The sequence below is a fragment of the Bison bison genome, unplaced genomic scaffold (genome assembly GCF_000754665.1).
Source record: "Bison bison bison isolate TAMUID 2011002044 unplaced genomic scaffold, Bison_UMD1.0 scf7180017864353, whole genome shotgun sequence".
NCBI lineage: Eukaryota > Metazoa > Chordata > Mammalia > Artiodactyla > Bovidae > Bison > Bison bison.
In genome coordinates, this window is record NW_011494925.1 from 2,697,180 (window position 1) to 2,709,000 (window position 11,821).

An 11,821-nucleotide genomic window follows, 5' to 3' on the forward strand; every position below is an offset into this window, starting at 1 on the left:
TATGGCTGAGTAATATTTCATTGTATATTTGCAATTACATTTCTAATCCTCCATTTTAGCAAACTAAAATGGACGGGAATGGGTGAGTTTAACTCAGATGGCCATTATGTCTACTATTATGGACAAGAATCCCTTAGAAGAAATGAAGTAGCCATCATAGTCAACAAAAGAGTCCAAAGTGCAGTACTTGGATGCAATCTCAAAAATGACAGGATGATCTCTGTTCGTTTCCAAGGCAAACCATTCAATATTGTAGTAATCCAAGTCTATACCCCTACCAATAATGCTGAAGAATCTGAATTTGAATGGTTCTATGAAGACCTACAAGACCTTCTAGAATGAACACACCAAAAAGATGTGCTTTTCATTAAAAGGGAATTGGAATGCAAAAGTAGAAAGGCAAGAAATACCTGGAGTAATGGGAAAATTTGGCCTTGGAGTACAGAATGAAGCAGGGCAAAGGCTAATAGAGTTTTACCAAGAGAACGCACTGATCATAGCAAACACCCTCTTCCAACCACACAAGAGAAGACTGTACACAGGGACATCACCAGATGGTCAATACGGAAATCAGATTGATTATATTCTTTGCAAACAAAGATGGAGAAGCTCTATACAGTCAGCAAAAACAAGACTGTGGCTCAGATCATGAACTCCTTATTGCCAAATTCAGACTGGAATTTAAGAAAGTAGAGAAAACAACTAGACCATTCAAGTATGACCTAAATAAAATTGCTTATGACTATACAGTGGAAGTGACAAATAGATTCAAGGGATTATATCTTACAGACAGAGTGCCTGAAGAACTAGGGATGGAGGTTCATGACATTGTACAGGAGGCAGGGAGCAAGATCATCCCCAAGAAAAAGAAATGCAGAAAGGCAAAATGGTTGTCTGAGGAGGCCTTAAAAACAGCTATGAAAAGAAAAGAAGCGAAAGGCAGAGGAGAAAAGGAAAGATATACCCATTTGAATGCAGAGTTCCAAAGAATAGCAAGGGGAGATAAGAAAGCCTTCCTCAGTGATCAATGCAAATAAATGGAGGAAAACAATAGAATGGGAAAGACTAGAGATCTCTTCAAGAAATTTAGAGATACCAAGGGAAATTTTCATGCAAAGATGGGCTCAATAAAGGACAGAAATGGAACAGAAGCAGAAGATATTAAGAAGAGGTGGTAAGAATAAACAGAACTATACAAAAAAGATCTTTACGACCCAGATAATCATGATGGTGTGATCACTCACCTAGAGCCAGACATCCTGGAATTCAAAGCCAAGTGGGCCTTATGAAGCACCACTACCAACAAAGCTAATGGAGGTGATGGGATTCCAGTTGACCTATTTCAAATCCTAAAAGATGATGCCATGCCATCCCGAACCCTCCTCCCTCCTCCCTCCCCATACCATCCATCTGGGTTGTCCCAGTGCACCAGCCCCAAGCATCCAGTATCGTGCATCGAACCTGGACTGGCGACTCTTTTCATACATGATATTATACATGTTTCAATGCCATACTCCCAAATCTTCCCACCCTCTCCCTCTCCCACAGAGTCCATAAGACTGTTCTATACCTCAGTGTCTCTTTTGCTGTCTCGTACACAGGGTTATTGGTACCATCTTTCTAAATTCCATATATATCCGTTAGTATACTGTATTGGTGTTTTTCCTTCTGGCTTACTTCACTCTGTATAATAGGCTCCAGTTTCATCCACCTCATTAGAACTGATTCAAATGTATTCTTTTTAATGGCTGAGTAATACTCCATTATGTATATGTACCATAGCTTTCTTATCCATTCATCTGCTGAGGAAAATCTAGGTTGCTTCCATGTCCTGGCTATTATAAACAGTGCTGCGATGAACATTGGGGTACACGTGTCTCTTTCCCTTCTGGTTTCCTCAGTGTGTATGCCCAGCAGTGGGATTGCTGGATCATAAGGCAGTTCTATTTCCAGTTTTTTAAGGAATCTCCACACTGTTCTCCATAGTGGCTGTACTAGTTTGCATTCCCACCAACAGTGTAAGAGGGTTCCCTTTTCTCCACATCCTCTCCAGCATTTATTGCTTATAGACTTTTGTATCGCAGCCATTCTGACTGGTGTGAAATGGTACTTCATAGTGGTTTTGATTTGCATTTCTCTGATAATGAGTGATGTTGAGCATCTTTTCATGTGTTTGTTAGCCATCTGTATGTCTTCTTTGGAGAAATGTCTATTTAGTTCTTTGGCCCATTTTTTGATTGGGTCATTTATTTTTCTGGATATATCTACCTAAAGAAACTAAAGACCTATATATAGAAAACTATAAAACACTGGTGAAAGAAATCAAAGAGGACACTAATAGATGGAGAAATATGCCATGTTCATGGATTGGAAGAATCAATATAGTGAAAATGAGTATACTACCCAAAGCAATTTATAGATTCAATGCAATCCCTATCAAGCTACCAACGGTATTCTTCACAGAGCTAGAACAAATAATTTCACAATTTGTATGGAAATACAAAAAACCTCGAATAGCCAAAGCGATCTTGAGAAAGAAGAATGGAACTGGAGGAATCAACCTACCTGACTTCAGGCTCTACTACAAAGCCACAGTTATCAAGACAGTATGGTACTGGCACAAAGACAGAAATATAGATCAGTGGAACAAAATAGAAAGCCTAGAGATAAATCCACGCACATATGAACACCTTATCTTTGACAAAGGAGGCAAAAATATACAATGGATTAAAAACAATCTCTTTAACAAGTGGTGTTGGGAAAACTGGTCAACCACTTGTAAAAGAATGAAACCAGAACACTTTCTAACACCATACACAAAAATAAACTCAAAATGGATTAAAGATCTAAACGTAAGACCAGAAACTATAAAACTCCTAGAGGAGAACATAGGCAAAACACGCCCCGACATACATCACAGCAGGATCCTCTATGACCCATCTCCCAGAATATTGGAAATAAAAGCAAAAATAAACAAATGGGACCTAATTAAACTTAAAAGCTTCTACACAACAAAGGAAACTATTAGCAAGGTGAAAAGGCAGCCTTCAGAATCGGAGAAAATAATAGCAAATGAAGCAACTGACAAACAACTAAGCTCAAAAATATACATATATAGTTGACAGTATTTTCATATGTATTTATCTTATGTAAATGCAGTCTCTGTTGCAATCAAGATGCAATTTGTTTGCTTCTATGTTTCATACTCTAATAAATATGACTGGTAAACATTTAAAAAAAAAAAGATGATATCATGAAAGTACTGCACTCAATAGCACGTTTAGCAGTGGCCACAGGACTAGAAAAGGTCAGTTTTCATTCCAATCCCACAGAAAGGCAATGCCAAAGAATGCTCAAACTACCACACAATTGCACTCATCTCACACGCTAGTAAAGTAATGCTCAAAATTCTCCAAGCCAGCCTTCAACAATACATGAACTATGAACTTTCAGATGTTCAAGCTGGTTTTAGAAAAGGCAGAGGAACCAGAGATCAAATTGCCAACATCCGCTGGATCATAAAAATAGCAAGAGAGTTCCAGAAAAACATCTATTTCTGCTTTATTGACTATGCCAAAGCCTTTGACTGTGTGGATCACAATAAACTGTGGAAAATTCTTCAAGAAATGGGAATACCAGACCACCTGACCTGCCTCCTGAGAAATCTGTATGCAGGTCAAGAAGCAACAGTTAGAACTGGACATGGAACAACACACTGGTTCCAATAGGAAAAGGAGTATGTCAAGGCTGTATATTGTCACCCTGCTTATTTAACTTCTATGCAGAGTACATCATGAGAAACTCTGGGCTGGAAGAAGCACAAGCTGGAATCAAGATTGCCGGGAGAAATATCAATAACCTCAGATATGCAGATGACACCACCCTTATGGCAGAAAGTGAAGAAGAACTAAAGAGCCTCTTAATGAAAGTGAAAGAGGAGAGTGAAAAAAATTGATTTAAGACTCAACAATCAGAACACTAAGATCATGGCATCTGGTCCCATCACTTCATGGCAAATAAATGGGGAAACAGTGGAAACAGTGACAGACTTTATTTTGGGGGGCTCCAAAATTACTGCAGATGGTGACTGTGGTCATGAAATTAAAAGACACTTGCTCCTTGGAAGAAAAGCAATGGCCAAACTAGACAGCTTGTTAAAAAGCAAAGACATTACTTTGCCAACAAAAGTTCAACTAGTCAAAGATATGGTTTTTTCAGTAGTCATGTATGGATGTGAGAGTTGAACTATAAAGAAAGCTGAGCACCGAAGAAATAATGCTTTTGAACTGTGGTGTTGGGGAAGACTCTTGAGAATCCCTTGGACTGCAAGGAGATCCAACCAGTCAATCCTAAAGGAAATCAGTCCTAAATATATATTGGAAAGACTGATGCTGAACCTGAAACTCTAATACTTTGGCCACCTGATGCAAAGAACTGACTCATTTGAAAAGACTGTGATGCTAGAAAAGACTGAAGGCGAGAGGAGAAGGGGACGACAGAGGATGAGATGGTTGGATGGCATCATCAACTCAATGGACGTGAGTTTGAGTAGACTCCAGGTGATGGTGATGGTGATGGACAGGGAGGCCTGGCATGCTGCACTCCACAGGGTCGCAAAGATTCAGACACGATTGAGCGACTGAACTGAACTGAACTGAATCCTGCATTACACCCTCTATTCTCTAGTACTCCTGAAACATGTGCAACATCTCAGGGAAATAACCATCAGTGAGATATTTAGTCAGGATTTCACATTGTCCAATCTCACTCCTCATCAGACAGCAACTGAAACTGGGAGACTAAATTTTTACTTATGATGGTGATGTTGGTTCCGATGCCCGGGCTGAGGCTGAAACTCAGAAACACACTCTTATCCAAATACGCATAGACTTGGTTAAGGGTTTTTAAGCACCTGCACAATATCTGTCACACAGTAGAGTTAGTATTTATGAATGATGAATGAATTACTTAATAAATATCATGAAATATGAATACTTATATGTTTTGCATTGAAAATTCAGGATATTGATTATTAATGCATGCATCAAATGAACTTGCATTGAATTCTGACTTTGTGCAAATCATTGTCTTTGGCAACAAAACCTTTATACTCTATTAAATAAAACACATTGCTTCAGAAACTGTGTGGTATCTGACTCACTTATTTTTCAATTTAAGAAATTTAGTGTAGATGTGCAAAATTGTTGATAAATGAGATTGAATGATTTTACTTTGAGTGAGTTGCAACTGCTGACATTTTTTCCTTCTGTATCGTTCTCAAAGCCTTCCTGGGGCTTCCCAGGTGGCTCAGCAGTAAAGAATCTGCTGCCAATGCAGGGACCATGGGTTCCATCCCTGGGTCAGGAAGATCCCCTGGAGGAGGAAATGACAACTTGCTCCAGTATTCTTGCCTGGGAAATCCCATGGACAGAGGCACCTGCCAGGCTACAGCTCATAGGATCGCAAAGAGTAGAACAAGACTGAGCGACAAAGCACACACAATTGGACATTACTAAAAGCAAGATCAGAAAATGGACTTGACTTGCTTAGAATAAAATCGGAAGTTTGGGGTCAGACCAGCTCTTCTTCCCTCTAGTGAGCCCACTGTACATTTATAGAGAGGCAGAAAGGAACCAAGAGGTAATCTCAGGTGGAGACATTGTCTGTGTGTTTGCACTACCCCCAACAAGTCCACCATCAATCTCAGAAGTATCACCATTCACTTGAACGTTCTCTCACCCCTCCCATGACACTTAGAATGTGCATTTACCACAAGATTTAAAATTGTCATCATTATTTTTCCAGTAAAATTAAGTTATAACCTGGAGAGAACAGTCATTTAAAATGTAAACTATATTAATAATTGACACCAATAAAATTAGAAATAATAATTATGTTTATTTACATAACTATTTAGGTTGTGTCTTAATAGTTGGCAATTATGCCATAATTATGCTTCATTCATTTTATTCATAATAATGTCACCTGAATTCTGAACCTCACAAATCCTAATGTATAGTTTGCTGCTGCTGCTAAGTCGCATCAGTCGTGTCCAACTCTGTGCGACCCCATAGACAGCAGCCCACCAGGCTACCCCATCCCTGGGATTCTCCAGGCAAGAACACTGGAGTGGGTTGCCATTTCTTTCTCCAATGCATGAAAGTGAAAAGTGAAAGTGAAGTCACTCAGTCATGTCCAACTCTTAGCAACCCCGTAGACTGCAGCCCGCCAGGCTCCTCCGTCCATGGGATTCTCCAGTCAAGAGTACTGGAGTGGGTTGCCATTGCCTTCTCTTAATGTATAGTTTAACGAAGTGCAAAATGCATTTTTTATCTTTCAGACAGTTGACCCAGGTTCGATCCCTGGGTTGGAAAGATTCTGTGGAGAAGACAATGGCAGCCCACTCCAATATTCCTGCCTTGGAGAATCCCATGTGTACAGTCCATGGGGTTGCAAAGAGTTGGAGGCAATTGAGTGACTAAACCACCACCATCACCACCACCAGAAAGAAAAAATAGGCATATGAAACAAAGTTATTTAAAAGGTTAAAAATAATAAGGCATAAATTTTAATATAATAAATTATCTAACATCCTCAGGTAACTAGATATAAATTCATTCCCACCATGAGACACAATTTTTATGAGTAAATGCACTAAGCTCTGACTCGGATTTCTTATGGCTGCATTGTTCGGTTATAGCTCAGGTGAGTCTATGAAAGGAAAATGCAGTGGAACACTTCTGTAGCCAATATGTCCAGTTAAAAGTTTGGATCATCTGGATAAATGTAATTTTTTAAAAAACAGTAAAAGTATACTTTAGTTTCAAGAAGATGGATTTCACCTGTGCCACTTCTACATTTACCTTGATTTTTTTCATTTATTCTACTCTCTATAAGCACAAAATTCCCATCCTAAAGTTTGTCAACTCAATTCCTGTGATTCACGGACTTGGAAAATGACAGAATTCAACGTGATTTATCTGACGTTTGGCTCTTAAAAATACACAGCCTTGAAACCCTGTTTCTGCCAAGGATATACAAAGACAGAGCTTCTTACCCTTACAGTTTCTTATCCTAACTGTAAGAAATGATCATTTTTCTTGATCCTATCAGAAAGCTGAAGGAGAGCAACCAGGTCACCTGAAATTCCAGGGGAGACAGTCCCCTGTGATGAGAGAGAGGACTCATGACAGAGAGGACCGGTGCACGGGAGCACGTGCGCATCCGTGCTGGGAGGAAAGGAGGGAACCTAAATTTGAATGAACTGGTACAGGCTGAGTGTAGGATAAAGTCACAGCGGAGAGACGGCGGAAAGCCCAGACATGAGGCGGGATTCCCGCTCGCCCTCAGAGCACATGGATGCAGTGGGTCCCTGTGGACAGAGGGGCCGACTGGACAGGGCCTCCTGCACCCGGGCAGGGACGGGGTAACGGGCACCACCCGTGCTAGCAGAGCCCTGCAGGTGCGGATGCAGGGAGAGCAGATCCTCGACCCCCACAGGAGGTGGGCGGCCACCGAGGAGGACAGAGTTGGGGGCGCCGAGCCCTGACGACTTCCTGACCTCATCTTCTTCCAAGTGGGGGTGGGGAGTAGGCAAAGCCTCTCTCCCAGAGACCACAGGCTTTGACTGGAGGAAGAACGCGCCTTTCTCCACCTGGGGAGGGGGGAGCCGACAACTGTCTTGTGGCTGGAGTAGGAAAAACAAAACACAAACAAACCCCCCAAGCTGCAGGAGGGCCAGAAGCACTCTGGTACCTGGGATTCTGGCAGCAGGAGGAGGTGATAACCACGGTCAGCGGGGAGGATGCGCTGCCCCTGGGAGAGACCCAGCAGAGTCACTACCGTTCGGCCTCTGCGATAAGGAGAGGCAGGGAAGAGGAAGAAGACGCACACACACACACACACACACACACACCACGGAGCAGGGAAGAGGAGGAAGACACACACACACACCACAGAGCCCGTCTTAAACCCCTGCACAGTCAGGACAATAGTGAACTCCCAAACACCCCACCACCAGCCTAGAAGTCTACAGATGGGAGATGGATAAGAACTTGGAGAAAAGAAACCATTCCTTACTGGGGCCATGCAGAAAATGCTAAAGGCTGCAGGGAGAAGAGAAACACTTAGACAAACCCTTAGGGCCACAGCCTCCTCACTAATTAGAGCACAGAAGCAGTGACCTGAGAGAGGACTTGGAGGATTCTGATGCCAGGAGCCTAACAGAGCAACCTTAAACCTCTCATCAAGCCTAGATCGTGACCACCTTCAATGCAAATAGAAGGCATGCTCATTTCTAGGCATAAACACTATTTATCTCAGTCTCTGATATTCTTCATATGATATTCAATATTCAGTCAGAAATTGGGAGATACAACAAAGAAGCAAAGAGAAACAACCCATTGTCAAAACAAAACAGTGAACAGATGTAGAAATGGTCCAGATGTTGAAACTCTCAGACTGAGAAGTTAAAATTAATATGACAAATATATTGCTTAATCTAGTGAAATAGATGGACATCACAGAGGAACAGATGGCAGATTTCAGCAGAGGAGCAGACATAAGTAAAGTAGAAGGCAAATGCTTGAGATGACGCATGCCTTTGACAGCTTCATCAGCAAACCTGACCCAGCTGAGATGAGAGTCAGTGAACTTGCAACTAAATCAAGAAAAAAACACCCAAACTAAGACCCAAAGAGGAACAAAAAGCACAATGAAGAATAGGGGAAGAGTGGCGGAACATTAAAGAAAGATAAATTTAGGTTCCAGAATGAGAAGAGGGTGAGAGAATGGGCAGAAAAAAATAGTGAAGAGATAATGGCAGAGAAAATTCATGTGTAATGAAAAATGTCAAGCCACAAATCAAAAGTAGCTCAGGGACCTGCTCAAGCAGGGTAAATACCACACGAATAGATAAATAAAAGCTAAGAATCCAAGATAAAAATGATAATGAAAAAAGTCTTTCGATTTTGTTTCTCTGGAGAACCCTGACAGCATAACACTTAAATTAGAAACAATTCAAGTTTCAAAGCATACTTTTTTGCAATGATTAGAAAATACCAAATATCCAATGCTCTAGGTATTTAGGCATTCAGTTTTTTAATGCGTATATAGGACCTGGTATTAGTCTTAGTTTGTGAGATGCAGAATATCATAGTTGATAGATCTGTGGGCTCTAAAAACAGATTTACTGCCTTTAATGACAGCTCCAAAATGTCCACTTAATGTGTTCATGAGCAAGTTTTATGATTTTTCTGTACCTCATTTTCTTCTGTGAAATGGGATAATATGAAAACTCATCTCATATGGTTGTTATATTGAATGACTCCAAATATAAAGTCCTTCAAGTAGTGCCTGGCACATAGAAAACACTAAAAATTGTTAACTATAATACCTATTACTTATCACATTCACTGATATTTGTTTAGCAGGTATCAGTGAGTTTCCTTTTCCTTTATTTAAATGAATATATTATAATATATAATATTATATAATAATATTATAATAATATATAATGTTATGTAATATTTGATCAATACCACCCAGTACCTTTAGGAAAACTGATGCTTCTTTTTTTTTAGCAGCTTCTGATATCAGGGGGAAACATACATTTAGAAAATAAACCCTCTCTCTGAGTATTTATATCTTCCTGCAGATATTTTACTGACCCATAATGTAATTTGAGCATAAAGTCATAAAGGTGACTCTTACACTCTCTTCCAACTTTGAGCTTTGTTTTGCTTATTAACTTCAGAAGTAATTACTTTCAACAATCACTCTGATTTGATTCTATCTCACTAAAAATGTTCCAGGGTCATTTTAAAATTGTGTACAATTCTAATTTTACCATGCTTTATAACAGTGCTGAGAAATGCACTTCATCTTAGGAAATTACCAAGTTCTTTAAAAGGATGCACACTTAACAATACAAACATAACAATGCAAGGAGAATCTTCAAAGAGTAATTCTGCAGTAATTGTGAGGTATGGGATGATGCCCTGTATAAAACGTGAGATGACCTCCAGATCCTGGCATCTGTACCTGGATCTCATATATCTAGCTACCTGTCCTTCTAGGAGTCCACTCCTTTATTCCCACTTTCTAATTATGTCAAAAGACTTTGCTAATTTTCCCAAATTTCTTCTTTCCAGCATCGTGAGGGGCCAAAGCACTTCAGGGCATTTTATAACTTATAAACTATGATTCAAAGATAATACCTTATTTTGAAAGTGAGTGAAGTGAAGTCGCTCAGTCGTGTCCGACTCTTCGCGACCCCATTGACTGTCGCCTACCAGGCTCCTCCCTCCATGGGATTCTCCAGGCAAGAGTACTGGAGTGGGTTGCCATTTCCTTCTCCAGGGGATCTTCCCGATCCAGGGATTGAACCCGGGTCTCTGGCATTCCAGGCAGACGCTTTAACCTCTGAGCCACCAGGGAAGCCCACCTTATTTTGAATCACTCTATAAAACAGAGAAGCATCTATTTCTGATACGGTTTAGGCTTTTGCGAAGACGGGAAAATCCCAGATGGCAAAGCCGTCTTTAAGCAAAGAACTGAGGGTTCATTCATTTTAAGGCATCCCAGAATTTCCAGTTTAGGAGTTATTTCAATAAAGCGGAAGTTCCAAGGGTGCCGGTTCTGAAGTTCTTACTTTGTCTTCATAAAGAAACCTGATGGGTTTAGCCCCAGTTGGAATATGAAAAGCTCTAAATCCATTTATTTTTACCAGTAAGTGGTAGCTCCATTTGGGGAAGTTTCAGAAGGAGCTTACATCCGTCAGTCTCGTGCTGGGTACGTTCTCTGATTTGGATCGCTGCCTTCACTTGTTCTGTGCCGGGTAACAGGAAGGGAGAGAGACTGATTACAGAGTTGTAACTCAATCTGTAGATTGTGGTGATGTTTATGATATTATCAGTACCTCGAGATTAAATTGCAGTTTGCAATCTTTCTTCCTTCCTTTTGCCCATTTGTTTTCCTAACATAGGAGAATAAACCTCATAGTTTTGTAAGCACATAGTAAAATGAAAAGAATTGCATCCTAAAGTTTCTGAATGATGTAGCATTGTTACGGGTAATTAAGCCACTTTTTCTTTAAGGAAACTGATAAATTATTGGAACATAAAATAAAAACACTAGAACTGTCATGAGAGTGATTTACTCTCATTAAAATTTTAAGCTCTGTTGGAACTGTGCTAAGACAAGGAGCAATGATGACTTTTAACAGTTCAGAGTAGCTTTCCCTGCACAAGTGTGTGTGTATGTGAGTGCTAAGCCGCTTCAGTTGTGTCTGAGTCTTTGAGACCCCCATGCACTGTAGCCCGCCAGGCTCCTCTGTCCATGGGATTCTTCCGGTGAGAATGTTGGAGTGCTTTGCCGTTACCTTCTCCAGGAGATCTTCCTGACCTAGGGATTAAACCCTCATCTCTTGTGTCTCCTGCTGTGACAGGCAGGTTCTTTACCACTAGCGCCACCTGGGGAGCACAAGTGTAACTGCTGGCTCAGACAGTAAGGAATCCGCCTGCAATTCAGGAGACCCAGGTTCGATCCCTGGGTTGGGAAGATCCCCTGGAGAAGAGTATGGCAACCCACTCCGGTATTCTGGCCTGGAGAATTCCCGTGGACAGAGAAGCCTGGCTGGCTACAGTCCATAGGGTCGCAAAGAGTTAGGCACGACTAAGCACGGCACAATAATACTTCACAGTCTCTGTAAATGTGAGGCTCTTCATTTGCACCCTGAGCATCTAGAATCCTAGAGGCTCTGTGGGGCTGTCCTTGCTCCTTGGCTGCTCACTTGCATATTGGGAAGCTGAGAACAAAAACT